The sequence below is a fragment of the Typopeltis vanoorti genome, chromosome 15 (assembly GCF_054136105.1).
Source record: "Typopeltis vanoorti isolate ZY-2024b chromosome 15, IOZ_Tvanoo_1.0, whole genome shotgun sequence".
NCBI classification, from domain to species: domain Eukaryota; kingdom Metazoa; phylum Arthropoda; class Arachnida; order Uropygi; family Thelyphonidae; genus Typopeltis; species Typopeltis vanoorti.
The window spans coordinates 94,617,691-94,635,666 of record NC_143563.1 but is presented as its reverse complement, the minus strand read 5'-3'; the positions used below and the strand labels follow the sequence as shown (position 1 = coordinate 94,635,666).

General features: G+C 37.5%; 1 protein-coding gene across 1 annotated transcript in view; it reads right to left on the bottom strand.

The window, feature by feature from the left end:
• Positions 1 to 17,976, bottom strand: part of LOC150098992 (uncharacterized) — a 700,419-nt gene that overhangs the window by 658,614 nt on the left and 23,829 nt on the right. The window lies entirely within an intron of this gene.

Here is a 17,976-nt window from a genome sequence, read left to right as displayed (position 1 = left end):
TTCACACAAACTCACTTGCTTCCCTCCAGACACCTAACACCAAAACCATTAAGATGCAGTCCATCAGCATTGTACAAATCCTTCTTTCAGTCAAACAGATGACCACAGATCCCCAAATTCTACATTATTCCTTTTGCAATATTGCCTATATATATATATATTGCCTCCAAACAGAAGCTGGTAGAATAATAAGCAATATTTATTGTATCATTTAGTGGGTCGGTGGTGCAATGGCAGCACATCTGACTGCAGGTCACAAGGTTGCATGTTCAAGTCGCATCTGGATCATAAGGTTTGCTTGTTTTGAGCCTGTGTAGCTCAGTGGAAGTGATGTTTGCACTCTTCAGTAATAGATAGCCAAAAGGAAGAGAATGATGAGTTTGATTCTATAGCTGGCCTGGTTGGCCAAGTTGTCAGTATATTTGCTCTCCAGTCAAAAGGCTGTGGGTTCGAATCCTACCATGGGCATAGATGTTTTTCATTGCCTGTGAAAATACTAGTGGTGATGATGGTAGTAGATGCCGTTGGTGTAGATGATGGTAGTTGTGGTTCATTGTAGTTGGTGGATTGAGTGGTGAAGACAGAGTTGTAGAGTAGGTGTCCTCCCTTGATGAGTCTTTGGACTGCATGGAGTTGTAATGTAATAATAATCATTATTATAATGAATCATATGATGAAACGAGAGTTAACTGTTCTCATACAGAGCAGGATTTTTCTCTCAAGTTTTTCATCCCATGTACAGGCAAACTGTCCAGAGAATATATGCAAGTAACAGACAAAAATACTATAAGTGTAGCTTGTAGATAGCGCATAGTGTGTAGGTGGACGTTTAAGTAGTGTAAACCAGAGATGCACCAAAGCATGATTTGCTGAATAAATGAATACCAAATATTCAGTTTCCAATTTGGCATTTTGAAGCACTGAATATCTGGCCAAAGCATACTGAATTAGATCTCTTAAAAAATTCTGAATTAAATATTACATAAAAAATGTTTTAAACAAAAAAAATAGACTCATTAAGAACTGATTTTATAAAAGATTGAAGAAAGATTAAAACATTCATGATAATGAAGGAAGGGCGAGTGCTGCTAATCATAGCAGGAGAATTATGTCCAAGCAAGGTTGAGATACAAGAATAAAAAAGTAACAGTGGTTTTCAAACAGTATGGTGTGAAGTGGAGGTTGATAGAATGAGATATTTGGTGGGGATGTTGCTACATACCAGGGAATGTAGAAGATGGAAACAAAGAAGGCAACTTGGCTTAGTGAGCAAGCAAAGGGTGATCATTGCGGGTAATTTAAACTACAGTAATATTGAATGAAATGAAGAGATACTAAGAGAATAAGGAGAATGAATTTCTGAAGTTCTTAAGGGACAACAATCTCACACAGTACGTAATGGAGTGTACACGAGGATTAAGAGTCTTAGATCCGGTTATATCATAAGAGGATGTGACTTTGAATAGAGTGTCTAATCTTCTCCCGGTTGGAGAAAGTGACCATGAAGTGATCACATGGGTTGCAGCCAGTCACATGAGAAGTTCTTTAAAGAAGGGATATATATATATATATACGGAACTACAAGGCTGGTGATTATGGAGAGCTTAGGAGACAAATGGGAGCCTACAGCATGGAAAGAGGAATTGAGTGGGAAGGATATACACACTGTATGTTGTGCATTGACCAAGAGAGCTATTTAACAGCAGCAATGTGTGAGTGTATTCCAAAAGGTGAAAAGGCTAAAAAAGGTAGGAGTAAATCTGATGAATGAAGAGATTAAACATGAAATCTGGAAGAAGAAGGCACTGTGGAGGCAACACAAAATGAATGTTGATAATGATCACTTGCATGAAGAGTACAAAGAGCAGGCCAGGAAGGTAACTCAGTTGGTAAAGATAGCAAAAGTGGAGTATGAGAAAAAATTAGCCAATCAAGCTAAGAAAAATCCTATTGAGTTCTTTCAATATGTGACAAGTAGAGGTAAAAATGGGAGGATGATGTTAGTTGATAACACTGGCAGAAATGGTAACAAAAAGCTGGAGTGTGTAGAATGTACGGTGGAGGAGGGACTGATGGTGAATAAGCAAGAAGTATATGAGGAATTTGTAAACCTGATATTAATAAGGCAGTAGGATTTGACAGTATATTTCCACATGTCTTGAGGGAGTGCCCTATGGAATTAATGGCATCATGGGTGCAACTATTTAACAACGTCTCATCTTCATCTGATGAAGATATAATTATATCATAATTTGTTTCTGCAGCTGATTTTGCTTTGGACCTGATGGTGATATAGCAGTAGAAGAGGTGATATTGCCTAAGCACTGCCATAATTTAGTCCTATTTTTCTTTTCATTTTTGCCACCACACTAATGGATCATCAGTCTTTTCAACAATGGTAAACAATGCAGAGGATATAGCTGAATAATGCAATAATCAGTTTATTAGTGTATTTCAACCTCATGAAGGCAACATCAGTAGAAGCTGGAGTTGAAATATTACTATTATACAGGTATCTCCTTAGAGTCAGAAGACTCACGGCAAGAGATCCATTATTCACACACTAGCCATTATTTACATTATTATTATTACAATACCTATCATCCTCTCCTTAAACTCATTCATTGATGAAGTACTCACAACCACCTCTGATAACCCATTCTGCCCATTCATCACCCTCCAAGTAAAAAATCTAGCCCCAACACCCTTGAAAACCACACTCTTAAACAACTTCCATTGGGGATTCCTTGTTCTCTCCCTTCTTACCATGTACTGAAAAAAAAAAAAAAAAAAAGTCTTCAGTATCAATCCTATGAAACCCCTTTAGTAACTTATGCACTTCTTTCATGCCTTCTCGTTTTTTGCCTATCAGCTAGGTTTTTTTTTATTTTTTTTGAAGCCCAACCATCAATCTACTCTCATAAGGAGCATTCCAATAGACCTGCAACAATCTTTGTCACTAATCTCCTAGATCATCTCTACTACTTCATCCCCATGAAATCCGGGTGACCGGATTTGCATGCAGACTTGGTCACCCGGAGTCTGCAGTAGTCCAGATCCCTAACTTCCCTATCCCTGCTTGCTAGTGTTTTCTTCAACAACCACGTTATTATTATTATTATTATCTATGGTCCCATGGAGTCACATACTCATCTAAGAGGTCCCTTGACTGTGCTGTTTGGTCTACTTTTGCAATACGTCCACTAAACTTCAACTCCCTGTCAACAACCATCCCCAAGTCCCCAGCTTCATCAGTTTCCTGCAGTTTAAGCTGATGTCTAAGCATTAGTTTGATTATAATATATAATCATCTCATCATTAATGTGTTTCTGCAGTTGATTCTGCTGCTTTTGACCTGATGGTGATACAGCAGTAGAAGAGATGATATTGTCTAAACACTGCCATAATTGAGTTCTATTTTTCTTTTCATTATTATGATTTCCAATTATCTCAACTTTTTTTTTTTTTGATAAAGGAATGTTATCAACTATTTTATCACCTGATATTTCTGAATCAGATTCAAATTTCTCATTAATCAGAATGCAATTAACATAATCCATTTTGTCTGATTGGAAAAATCCTAGTTTAAATCTTGGCTTTAACTGTACAAATAATATGATTTTCAAATAAATTATTAAATATTATCTTAATTTCATCACATAAAAATAATCTCAACTTTTTTTTGGCAGGAGGAACAATTTTTTTCATTGTTCCTTTTCCAAAAAAAATTATCTTTAAATGAACTTGTTTTCAGAGTTGTAATAGGTCAGAGTACTTCCAAAATTAAAGCAACATTTGAACTTGTAGTTCTGATTTCAGCTAAATATACTTAAATGCTTAATGCTCTTTTTTTAAGTTCTGCCTAGTAGGCACACAAACTAATTTTATATGGCTGACATGTAATTTAGTTGGAATATCTTTTTATTTCGTCATGCAGCAGGTGTACAGTTAAAATGTCCTACCATTTTTCTACAAAGTGCTGTTGACATTGATATTGACATGTGTATTAATAATGTCCATTATTGCTAACTACAATATGTAAATGAAATGTGGAATGCTTACCCTTTAATGCCATTGTCTCAAAGTGTTACGTGAATGTGTATATTTCACATCTGTAACACAGAAAAAACTTTTCTTTAATCATCTCACTTTTATGACTCCCAGAAAATGTTGGTAGTTTAAAACTATATGATTATACGAGAAGTCTGTTTTAGTAAAATATTTTCTTCCGAGCAAATTGCACTGCACAGCAACTTTATTAATCAGTCTTCAAAATCCTTCATTTTGAGCAATTGAGTATGCCATGATGAATGAAATCATTTCAGCTATGCCAAAACGCAAAAATTTTGAAAGTTTGTCATCTACTGCCATTTTTCTATAAGCATCAAATAACATCTGTTGTTTCAGTTGATCTATTTTAGATCTGGAATGTTTATTGCTCATTTGTTCTTGCATTCTGGTTTATATTTTAGTTTCACTGTTTTGTATTATAAATTCAACACTATGCTTGCATTTTACATGATTAATCACAGATGTTATACATGCATTTTTTTTCCTGTACCACCACAAGATATCTGTCATTTGTATATGTTTTATGTAGGCTCAGTTGTTTGTACATATTTGGTCACTTGTGAAGATGAACCAAAAAATTTCCAAATACCACTTTTTATTATTATTATTGCTGTTGTTGTTATTCATGACCAATATTTTAAGATTTCATAAATTTTCAGACCATTATACACTAAAAGAAAAATATAGACATCAAATAAAGTACCTACAGCACAAAATGAGCTTCAGAATGTAACATCTTGCCCAGAAGCTTTTCTCCAATTCATTGTGTTTGTTATAATGCATGTAACAGGAATTTTTCTGCTTCAACAAGTCAAATACCAAATCTATGATTTGGCCAAAGCCAAAATATTTTTAACTCATGCCAAATCGACTGAATAAACAAAAGTGAATATTCAGTGCATCCCTAGCGCAGACAGTGCATTTTATGGTATCGAGTACCCTCATGCAATGAATCCTTGGACTTTTTGGAAGTGCCATGTAATTATAATAACAGCATGAATAATCTCTTTCAGTCTCAGATGTTTCCCTGCAGTGAAGCCATAAAATTGTTCGTAACACTTTTTTTTTCTCTTTCTCCCTGACAAAATATAAGGGTCCTATCAACTTTTTGATAGGACCCTTATAGACATGTGTAGACATAGCATGTGTATCTGTAGACATAGCCCCAGCAGTGCTATGTCTACACATAGCGCTGCTATGATAAAAAGTATACTGACATGTAGGGATAAGAAGGTGGTGATGCCTCTATATTAGGCATTAGTCCAACCACACATGGACTATTGTGCTCAGATTTGGTCCCCTGGTTTTCATTGTGATGTGGAAACACTAGAAAAGATCCAAAGATGAATGAAAGAAGTGATATCAAGACTATGGAGTATTGTTATGAAGAGAGAAATATGATAAAGACCTTCAAGTTAGTTAAGGGATTCTACCAGATTAACATAGAAAGAATTACAAAAAGGGTGGATGTTAAGATGGGAAGAATGAGAGGCCATCCCTGGAAGTTTTATAAAGATGATGAAAGTCTTTTTTAACTTTTTTTAACTTAAGGGGTGCTTATGGGTCAAAGCTGTATAAGTGAGAGGAGACCTCCACATAGCCTTTAAAGGAGTGCAGAGAACTGACCAGGGCTTCTGACCTAATGTCCAATCCTCACCTTCTCATGGTGCACCCTGTTATCTACCTGGATACTGAACGAATGAGGATAGGCTGGCAATTTGGGATTTAGCCAACCAAACTGTATTCTTATTGGCTTAAACCACAAATAAAATGATGGTACAACATGACAGAATTTCATGCCGGCTGGGACGTCGCCCAGTTAAACAAGGCCCCCATTGTTTTTGCCAGGGAACAAGGGTGAACAGTGAAAAATCAGTTACTGGAACAAATCGTAAAACACACACTGCAACACATCACCACCAGAATTCAAGATTCGTACTATCAACATAAGAAGCCTGAAAGGCAAAGAAATGGAGCTAGCTGAGGAATTGTAAGCACCAGATTGACATAATAGGGGTGACTGAAACAAAAAAGACAAAAACTGGCGAGTTCTTTCTGAGCAATAAATACAAAATGTTATATTCAAGCAATGACAACCAAGGGAAAAAACAAGTAGCTATAATATTCAACACAAAATATGAAGCTAATCTTCTTGAATGGCAAGCAATACCAAGTAGAGTGATCAGAATGGGGAACTGGACAATGAGACTTATTTGTGCCTATGGTCCCACAGAAGGTTCTACTAAGGTAGAAGTGGAGGAATTTTTTGAAACTTTAGAGAAAGCATCTGACACAATGAAAAATGAAAAGTTGGTCCTTGTTGGGGATCTAAATAGCAGAGTAGGAAATGATTGTCAGACATAGAAAAATATTTTGGAAAAATTTGGATCAAAGAGCAAAGCCAATAATAACAGCAAATACCTGTTGGCATTCTGCTCAGGACACGGACTGGTTATTACTAACACAATGTTCCAACATAAAAATGTGCACAAATTCACATGGAGAGAAGATGCAAGAAATAAGAAAAGTCTCACTGACTATGTTATTGTTGAGAGTGATGTTTTCTCACTGGTGCAGGACACTAGGGTGTACTTCTTCTTCTCTTCCGTCTAAGATGGGTTGAGTCTTCTCTTGAGCAGGATCTTCCAGTCTTCTCTATTCCTTGCTGTTCGAAAACGTTCCTTATATGTTCTGCATCCCGAGATGTTCTTTATTAATTTTAGCCAGGCAATTCTTGGTCTTCCAGGTCTTCTTTTTTCAGTTGGAAAAGTATTGATTAGGACGGTAGGAAGTCTGTCTGCATCCATGCATACAGTGTGTCCAAACCATCTCAGTTGTTGTTTTCTAATTTTTTCTATTATTGTCTTTTTATACAACAGTTCTTGTCTGACTGTGACGTTTGTTTTCTTTTCTATCCAACTTGTTCTATTTATTTTTCTTAAGCATTTCATTTCAAATGCCAGCAGTTTTTTTCTCCTCTCTTTTTTTAACTGTCCACGCTTCTGCTCCATAGGTGACTGTTGGTATAATTATTGCTTCATATAATTTGATTTTGGCTTGTTTAGATATCTTGTTTGTTTTCCAGATTTTCTGTAATTTTCCCATGGTGGTCCATCCTATTGATATTCTGTGTTTGATTGTTTTGAGTTCATCTATTGTTTCTGTTAGTTTTGATCCAAGGTATATGAAGTTGTCTACTTGTTCTATTTGTTCTCCGTTTAGGGTGGCTGAGATGGTAGCTCTGTTCCTCCCTATTTTCATCACTTTTGTCTTTTGTATATTTATTGTCATGTCATATGTTTTACAGGTTTCGTTCATATCCTCTGTACACTAGGGTGTACAGAGGATATGAAATTGGAACTGATCACCATTTAGTCTTGAGCAGGATAAAATTGAATTTCATATTCAAAAGAAGAAAATGTAAGAAAGTTTGAAAGCAAACAAAAGTTGAGCAGCTCTCAGATGTGAACTGTAGAGTAAAGTACACAAACATTATTCTCGTAGGAAGGCTTATACATTGGTTGCACATGATTAATAAATACCTTAAGGAATTCACAACATATACTGAATATAAATTAAATAAACTTTAATATATACTTCCTATATTCAGCAACGTCATGTTGCCATCTTCATGGGAACATAAGATTACGACACGTGCACGCAGGCACTAAAAACAGCAAATGAGGTCGAAGCAAGGAAACTATTGTTTTTCCTAAAGTCCTGATGGCACCCCCTAACAGGCTATATTAGGTATTCTTGGGTGTTGGGCTGAAGTTCTCAAGATGTACATCTCCCAAATTTGGGGCAGTCTCATGCATCCAAATTTGTTGAGGTTTGGCATGTTTCTTAAGGCTGATTCTATGAATAGTCTTTCAAATTTATACTTGCTGTGGCGTATTACTGTGGCTTTCTTCCACCGTATTCTGTGGCGTGCATCCAGAGCATGGTCTGACAGCCTAGAGTGGCTATATTGGTGAAACCGGATGTAGTCCTTGTGTTCCAAAATTCTGATATTCACTGTCCTGCCTGTTTGGCCAAAGCAGGACAGCTTACAGCTGCAAGGGACCTGGTATACACCAGGTAGGTCTAGGGGGAAGTGGTTGGCCTTTAGTGGAGCAGATAAGGGATGCCGATTTTTTATACAGTCTGTAACAAAAGCTCAGGTCATGTTTATTCAGGATTTTGGTGATTTTTTCCGAAGTGCCCTGGATGTAGGGAATGGTGATGGATTTAGAGTAATCTTTTTTGTGAAGTGGGGGGGGGGTTACTGGTTTTAATGTTTTTTGGATTTTTTGGGGGTTGTAGGTATTGGCTGAGAAAGTGTTAAGGATGTGATTTAGTTCAGTGGTTAGGGCATTGTCATTTGAACAGGTTCACCACTCTCCCCACCCTTGGCCAACTTCTTTATGAAGACGTTTGAAGAGATTAGCCTTAAACTATAGCCCACAAAAACCTACCATATGGCTTCGCTATGTTGATGATGTGTTCGCTATTTGGCCACATGGCTCTGATACACTCCTCTCCTTAACGCACTTAAACAACCAACACCCCAGAATCAAGTTCACCCTGGAAAAAGAGGAAAACAACAGCCTCCCTTTCCTAGACACACTAGTCACCCACCAGCCTGAGGAACTTTGGTTTTCTCAGTTTATAGAAAACCCACCTATACAGGCAGGTAGATTCACCAACAATCCCACGACCCCCCTCTCACAACAATATGGAGTTATTAAGACACTATACAATAAGGCTAAATTAATCTGTCCAAATGACAATGCCCTAACCACTGAACTAAATCACATCCTTAACACTTTCTCAGCCAATGGCTGCAACCCCAAAAAAATCCAAAAAATATTAAAACTAGTAAACCACAATACACCCTCCCCTTCACAAAAAAGATTACTCTAAATCCATCACCATTCCCTACATCCAAGGCACCTTGGAAAAAATCACCAAAATCCTGAATAAGCATGAGACCTCTTGTTATAGACCTCTGGTGTATACTAGGTCCCTTGCAGCTGTAAGCTGTCCTACTTTGACCAAACAGGCAGGGCAGTGAATATCAGAATTTCTGAACATAAGGACTATATCTGGTTTCACCAGTACAGCCACTCTGGGCTGGCAGACCATGCTCTGGTCTGCCGCAATCATCTTTCGAATTTTCGAAAGATTATTCATAGAATCAACCTCAGCCCTAAGAAACATGCCAACCCTCAACAAATTTGGATACACGAGACTGCCCCAAACTTGGGAGATGTACATCTTGAGAACTTCAGCCCAACGGCCAAGAACACCTAATATAGCCAGCTAGGGGACTTTAGGAAAAACAGTAGTTTCCTTGCTTCAACCTCATTTGCTGTTTTTAGTGCCTACATGCACGTGTCTTAATCTTATGTTCCCATGAAGATGGCAACGTGACATTGCCAAAATATAGGAAGTATTATTATTATTATTATTACGGGCAACTTCCAGGGAGTCGACAGACTCATCGAGGGAGGGCCCTAACATCATGTCAAGAACAACTCTTCGACATTCACACAGTATCTATCATATCTCGCCTTGAACTCATTCACAGTCATGGCACCCACAACAGACTCTGGCAGTTTATTCCACTCATTCACCGCTCTCCAAGTAAAAAACCTAGCTCTAACACCCCTTGTAACCACATTCTTGCCCAGCTTCCATAAATGTCCCCTAGTCCTACCACCACTAGACCTATTCTCAAAAATATCTTCTGAATTAATCTTATAGAAACCCTTCAGTAATTTGAATGTCTCAATCATATCACCCCTTTTTCTGCCTATCAATCAATTTCTGCAATCCACAAATCTTTAACCTGTTCTCATAAGGTTCATTCCATAGACCTGCTATCATCTTTTGTCACTTGTCTCTGGATCCTCTCCACCTCCTCCCCATCAAGAAGAAACCCTGGTGCCCATATCTGGGCATTGTAGTATAGATGGGGTCTTATCAAGGCTCGATACAGAAGAACAATAACTTGTTTGTCTCTGCTTGTTAAAGTATTTTTCAGCAACCAATTTAGCTGATTTAGCCACTTTTGCGATGTGCTCCCTATCCACCAACACTCCCAAATCCCTGGCTAAATCAATCTCCTGGAGTAAGGTTCCACCAATGTGATATACTGCAGCTAATCTTTTCACCCCAAAATGCATAACCTTACACTTTGCCACATTAAATTGACATCCATTCTCCTTAGCCCAGTCCTCCAATCTATCCAAATCATTCTGCAAAATTTTGACATCATTTGCATTCACTATTGCCCTACCCAACTTTGCATCATCAGCAAACAAATGAACTGTTCCTCTCAGATCCTTTCCTATATCTTTAATGAACAAACAAACAAATAGTAGTCATCCAAGAACAGAACCTTGTGGTACACCACTAGTCACAGGCCATCTTTTAGACTCTACTCCTGAATAAACTACTTTCTAATAGCTCTCCATCAACCACCCACCTATCCATCTCACCAACCCTATATCCATCCCCATATGTTGCAGTTTACAGTTTAGAATTCCATGTGGTATCTTGTCAAAGGCCTTAGCCAGGTCCAGCAGTATCACTGTAGACCCATTACCCTTATCCAGTTCAGCTGTCACTGTTATAAAACTTGAGCAAGTTATTGAGGCATGATCTACCTTTCACAAAACCATGCTGTCCCCCATTCAGTATCTCATTTTCATCAATCCATTCCTGTATTTTACTCTTGACTACTTTCTCCAAGACCTTGACAATGACTCCTGATATGCTGATCAGTCAGTAATTTGCAACAGCTGTCTTGGATCCTCCTTTATGCAGTGAAACTATTTTCTCCTCTTTCCGCCCTTTCGGGACTAAACCAGACCCGAGACTCAGATTGAACAATATGGTCAAGGGCACTGACATTTCTTTAGCCGCTGCACATAAGACCCATGCTGGTATACCATCCAATCCCACAGATGTATTCACGTTAAGGTTTTGTAATAGACTATTCACCACAATTCCTGTATAACCTAATGGTTCCTTCAATGTCACCACCTGAATGATATACTCTTGCAAAATGCTCACTCACTAATTCCATTATATCAACTGATTCAGTGACCTCCCTACCATCGGCATTCCTTAAAAATCATTCTGCCGTATACAGTTTTTCTCTTACTTGCAGCATATCGAAAAAACTGTTTGGGATTCTCTTTAGCTTGCATGGCTAATTTCCTTTCATAATCCCCTTTTGCTTTTCTTACCATACTTGTCACCCTTCTGGCCTGCGCTTTATACTGTTCGTGAGCCGGCAGGTCACCTTTCTCCTTAAATTCCCTCCAATTGTTTCTTTTTTTTTTTTTTTTGCAGCTCAAGCTTAATGGTGTTATTTATCCATTTAACCCCTACTTGATTTACTATTCGGACTCTAGGTATAGAGGCAGCAATTATCTCCTGCAAACGCTTCTTGACCACTTCCCATGCACTATCAACATCCAGTCCTTGCAGTTTTACATGCCAAGGCACTGAACCAAGCAATCTCCTAAGCTTTTCATACTTACCAGCACGGTAATTCCACGTGTACCCTGTCTTAATCGAAAATTTCACACATTTAGCCACCTCCCAGTTCAGGAAGAATATGGCTCACTCTTAACGATGCAGTTGTTGCTGTCTCTGAGTTCGATATTATTTTAATGAAACATAACTGCTGTGATGACAAACTTTTCTTCAATTCTTGAATTTTGACTTTTCGTAAATCACTGTTATGTGGATACGGCTTTCATAGCTGCTGTGCACTGATTTAAAGTCGTTCCAAGTTCCCTTTTTTCGGGAGAGAGACACTTCCATTGCAAATCAAAACAACATTTGTCTTTGATCATAATAAAGAAATAATCATGTGCCCACTCTTGATAATAGTGATATGTCTTTGATCATAATAAAGAAATAATCATGTGCCCACTCTTGATAATAGTGATATGTCTTTGCTTTTTTCGTAGTAGTCATGATGGTACAATTTTAAATTATTTTAAAACACTTTAAACTTGTAGCAGAGCACTACCACAAAACAAACAACCGAGTTTATAATACTGCTATCGTTCATACATCGAGCTTCACGTGTTATGTTTGTACAGTGCACCAAAGCGAACGAAAATCCAAAATGGGCGTGTCTGTGAGGGCGCATTCATTTCCAAGTACACTCCACAACAAAAGTCTCATAGCGGGAAATTTCAATATTTTTAACTAATAATTGTAATTTTTCTATTGAAATTTTCGAAATAAAATTAAATTTAATATAATTGAATTATAAACTGGAATTATTGTACAATAAAATATTTATTTAAAGTTTATTTTAAATAGAACCATAATATAGATTATTATTTGATAAATAGGTTAACATTATTCATTTGCTTTTTGGTATTCGGACTCATCTATATACTATTTTGAAAATTGAGATAAAATAAATTTGCGATTGACCCCAAAGCATTATGCGATCTACCCGTAGGTCGCGATCGACGTTATTGATACCTCTTGATATATATATCATACGAACATGTATGATCAAGGCATCTTCAACCGAATTGGCTACATGTTCGTATAACTTGAGTCTCAGCTCAGGAATGATACCACAGGAATGGAAGGAATGCATGGTAGTTCCGTTCCACAAAGATGGTGCAAAAACCCTATGATAATTTACAGAATTGATAAGAACTCCCATACAGAAATGGACAGACAGACAAGCTATATTCTTCAAGGAATTCCACGGGTTTACTAAAGGAAGGTCATGTTTTAGCAATTTGCTCATATTTTATAACAATGCGGCGGCCGAGTTGGATAAAGGGAATGGATATTATTATTATTATTATTATTATTATTATTATTATTATTATTATTACGAGATTCCTCCAAAGAGTCCAAAGACTCATCGAGGGAGGGCACCTACTCTACAACTCTCCGTCTCCACCATTTAATCCACCAAATGCAGCCAACCGCCACTACCATCATCTACTGCCAACCACCACTAGTATTTTTTGTCTGCAAATTGCATATGTACTCAAGGCCGAGTTTTCGGGAGAAAAAACCCTGCCACCTCCGTATGAGGTGGCAGGCTGACTCATCTTCAATTGAAAAAAAAACCCTTATAAAGATTCTTCTCGTCACGACAAGAATCGAACTAAAGCCTTTTCCAATCGAAGGGCGCAATGTACCGCTGTTCTTCCAACTGCTATTGTTGGATTTTGCTAAGGCATTTGATAGGATACCACATGAAAGCCTGTTGCATAAACTTGAGAATATGGGATTAGAATATAAACTCTTGACTTGGGTAAGTGGATAGTTGACAGACAGATATCAAAACGTGGTATAGGGCAGGTGTAAATCTGCCAGATTTAAGGTTACTGGTCGTGTACCTCAGAGTTCAGTCCTTGTGCCATTATTGTTCAATCTATACATTCATGACATTAGGGAGGATCTAACAGGAGATATCCAATTGTTTGCCCATGATGCGAAGGCAGTCAATCAGTGATGCTATCGACATCCTGCAGGTACAGAATGATTTTAATATGCTGGAAATTTGGCAATTGAAAATGGATATCAGTTCAATATTAGTGAGTGTAAAGTAATGCACTTTGGTGTGATGTAATTTCCAACGGCATATTATATCAGCGGAGTTATACTACAAGAAAATGATGAGGCTATGGATCTTGGCATAATGGTCGATAGTAATCTGAAGTTCAAAAGTCACATAAAAAATTCAAATTACAGAATAGTTGCGATGTTAAAGTAAACCTTGGCATATAAAGATAAGGAAGTCATTTTGCCTATTTACAGGGCATTGATAAGAGACTGCAACTGAAATTTGTGCGCAGATTTAGTCTCCTGGGTTCCAAGGGGATAAAGAAGCTGTGGAAAGGGTGCAAAGAAGAGTTAACTCTGATTAATAGGAAAAAGAGAGGTATACATGGAAGTTAAGTTTGTTCGCGATAAAGAAAGAGTAAGAGCTAGATTTTTCTCCATAGAGCAGAACTGGCTTTGGTGATTTACCAGTCATGACTAAGGAAAGTATAAGTGGAAAATAAAGTGACCGATTAACTATATTGCTCTTGAAGATTTCCTCTAAGCTATGTTTTTTGAGACAGCTACCACAATTTTGCTGGTCCTCAGAACTTACGATACCAATCGCCTCTCTATCCATAAACTTGAAAACGTTTGACAGATAAGGTGAATAAAAAAAAAAGAAAGAAACATGCGAGATGATTATCTTATGCCACCACCTATAAAAGATGGTCTTCTTAAAGAGGTACAAGTTTTACTATACTTTTCAATCAGAAAGCAAAACATTTGTAGAAATTAAAGACGGAAACCTAAATTTATGTGGACGTAAATTTAATAGATAGAAAATTTCCCCAAAGTATCAAAGGCATTCTCAGTACGATCATAACAGAACACAAAATAAAATGCAATAAAAGGAAGCACTAGTACAGCATAAGTAAGATAGCAGACGGTCGGAAAATTCCTACTAATAAATAATATAATAATCAGGTATTCACATCAGAAAGATAAAATACAAATTTCCCACAAAAGGGATAACCGAAGACCATCAGATCAGTTTAAGTGCGTTCTGTGTGGAAAGCTCCAGAGCTCTCTTTGTATAACGCTCTACAAGGAATCTACTTTTATGCAACTACGTTTAGTCGAGATGGTATGTTCTGCTTGGACAGACTGCTCAGCCTCATGACACTGGATATACAATTCATGTTCCTCACGACATACGGCTACAGATATGCCAGACTTCCACGTGTCTACGAGATCCCTGGCTCCTGTGATTTTTCTTACTTTGAGCAGTATTCCTTTGATACTTGACAGATTACGTACCTATTTTGAAGTAAAAAAGGCAAAATACGTAATTCCACATTAATTCTGTTTCTAAACAGGCTGAATCTCTAATCTGATGCTTCGCGAATATTGGGGTTTCATAAATCGGGTGAAAAATATCTACAAGCTCTTTTTCACGCATGCACACACAGAAATGCAGTAACTCCCATTTGCAATTTAAACTGAATGTTAGATTATTGTTATTATCATTACTGACACCTCCAGAGAGTCCAAAGACTCATCGAGGGAGGTCACCTACTTTACAGCTCTCTGTCTCCACCACTCGATCCATCAACGCCATTTACCGCCCACCACCACTACTAGTATTTTTCACAGACAATCACAAGCATCCATGCCCGGATTCGAACTCGCAACCTTTCGGCTGGAGAGCGGATACGCTAACCACTCGCCCAGCCAGGCCTGCGATTTTTAGATAATTTAGTAATCTTGTATTCAGTTTTATTCGATATGTGAATTTAAAAATGAAATGATTATCATTATATGGATATCTCCGTGGAGTCAGAAGACTCATCGCAAGAGACCCATTATTTGTGCAATACCATTATACCTCTCCTTTAACTCATTCACTGATGGAGCACTTGCATTCACCTCTAGTAACACATCTACCACCCTCAAACCAAAAATCGAATCCTAACACCCTTGCTGACCACACTCTTACACAATTTATCGGAATGATCTCTCTCTCTTCCTTCCTGCCATGTACTGAAAAAAAAGTCTTCAGTGTCAATCCAATAAAACCTCTTTAAGAACATATTTTTTATCATGTCTCCCTTTCCTATCGGCTAGTTTTTGAAGCCCATAAACCTTTAATCTATTCTCATAGCATTTCCTAGACTTTCCACAATCTTTGTGTTAGTTGATTCGATTCTCCACCACTTCCTCATTCCCGTGAAATCCGAGTGGCATTCAATAAGCCAGAGTGGCCTTATTAAAGCCTTATAAAGGGGGACAGTTAACTTTTCTTTCCTTGTTTGTAAGCTTGTCAGTAGGATTGAAGTTCTGTTATTCTATTAAAAACGGGGACAATAGCACAAAGAATCACATGGATGTTTAAAAAAACTGATGGCAAATGATAATAATAATAATAATAAGCTAACGTCTTTTTATTCCATTATAGAGAGTAGGAGAGGCCTTTTAACCCTATCTAGCTTTTGGAGACTGAGTGGGAAGTTCAATCTCCACCAGTAGCTAATCAGAGATAGCTGGCCTGCGACTATCACCAATTATAATCGCCACCGATAAAGAGACCGGCAAACAACTGCTGCCATCTCTTGGTACCTAATCCTAACATAATATTTTACTATCTGAATTAATTAATTAATGTGGGTTCTAGGGTTGATTTTCTTGAGTTTACGGGATGAAAAACCCGTGCCAGAGATTGACTAACTCGGGAACCGGTCGAAGATAGGCTTAGAAAAAGTTCCTCCAGTCGGCGACTAGACTTGAACTAAAGTTGTATCTTCGAGCGGCCTAGCACAGAAGATGGATGCGCTACTTCCACTGAGCTACACTGGCCTTGGCAATTGGTAATAAGGAAGAAATTATCACTCATTATAAGGCCTTCATAATGACCTCAACTAAATACTGCTGTGCTCAAATTTGTTCGCTAGGTTTCTTAAAAACGAGAAAGTGGTAAAAAGGATCTAAAGGCAAGTGACTAAAATAATGATTGGTTTGTAGAACGTTCCTTATAAAGATGAAAGTTTGAGATTACAAGGTTTAGTTGATAGGTAGAAACGAGGGAATATGTTACACTCATAAATTACTAAAGGGATTTTAATAAGCCAGATACAGAAGAAAATTTTCAATAAATGACAGATTGAAGAAAACAAGGAGAGAGTCCATGGAAGTTGTGTAAGAGATTATTGCTTGGAGAGTAATGAATATTCCTTCAGAATATGACACCCACTGTATTAATGTGTTAATGATAATTAGCGTAGTCCTACTGCAATGAGTCTTTGGGTTGTTGAAATGTCTGAGGTGGCCCAATTTCTGATGAGCGACCACAAACCATGATTATCTACGGATAAAGCATAACTTATAAAAGTATAAATTAAACTAGATATGATTGCCCTACATGCAAATCTTTATGTTAAAATTTCTCTCTGTTTATATAGGTATTCTATTTATTTTACAGCAATAATAATTCATTAATGAACAAATCATATTTTAAAGTAAGTTAAAGTTTTAAATACTTATATATGAACGAACAATGAAGTTTAATGTAAGTAATAATTTAAACAAACTATTATAATATTCCTAAAAAATTTTGCAACTGGGTTTCCTGTGTTGTCCTGATTAGTTGATAACTCTTAGGAAACAGAATCTCTAAATGTTAAAGAGAGCAGATAGCTCAGTGGAAGTGGTGCTTGCGTCCTCTGTGCTTGGTCGTTTGAAGTTAGACCTAGGTTCTAGTCTAGTCGCCGACTGGAGGAACTTTTTCTAAGCCTATCTTCGACCGGTTCCCGAGTTAGTCGATCTCTGGCACAGGCAAGCGGGTTTTTCGTCCCGTAAACTCAAGAAAATCGACCGTAGTACCCACATTATTTCAGACAGTGACATATCTTGTTAGGGTTAGGTACCAAGAGATGGCAGCACTTGTTTGCCAGCCTCTTCACCGGCGGCTGCTATAATTAGTGATAGACATGGGCCAGCTATCTCTGATTGGCTACCGGTGGAGATTGAACTGCCCACTCAGTCTCCAAAAGCTAGATAGGGTATAAAGGCCTCGCCTACTCCCTATTAGGGAATAAAAGGCGTCAGTTGATTTTTTTTTTCAAAAACTAGTTAAGTCAATGGTAATGGGTGAATATGCTACTACTTTCATTGTTTTTAAGTATGTCATACTTTCATTGGCAGATCATATTGAAATATGATCTGCCAATGCGGTATGACATTGGCAGATCATTGAAGCATGCTCTTAAAATGACTAAAATATAGGATGACCATATTTCCTTGAGACAAAAACGGGACATTCGGATTGCAAAAACGGGACGGGGGTTATGTAATATTCTGTATTCATGAAAAAGTAAGACGATA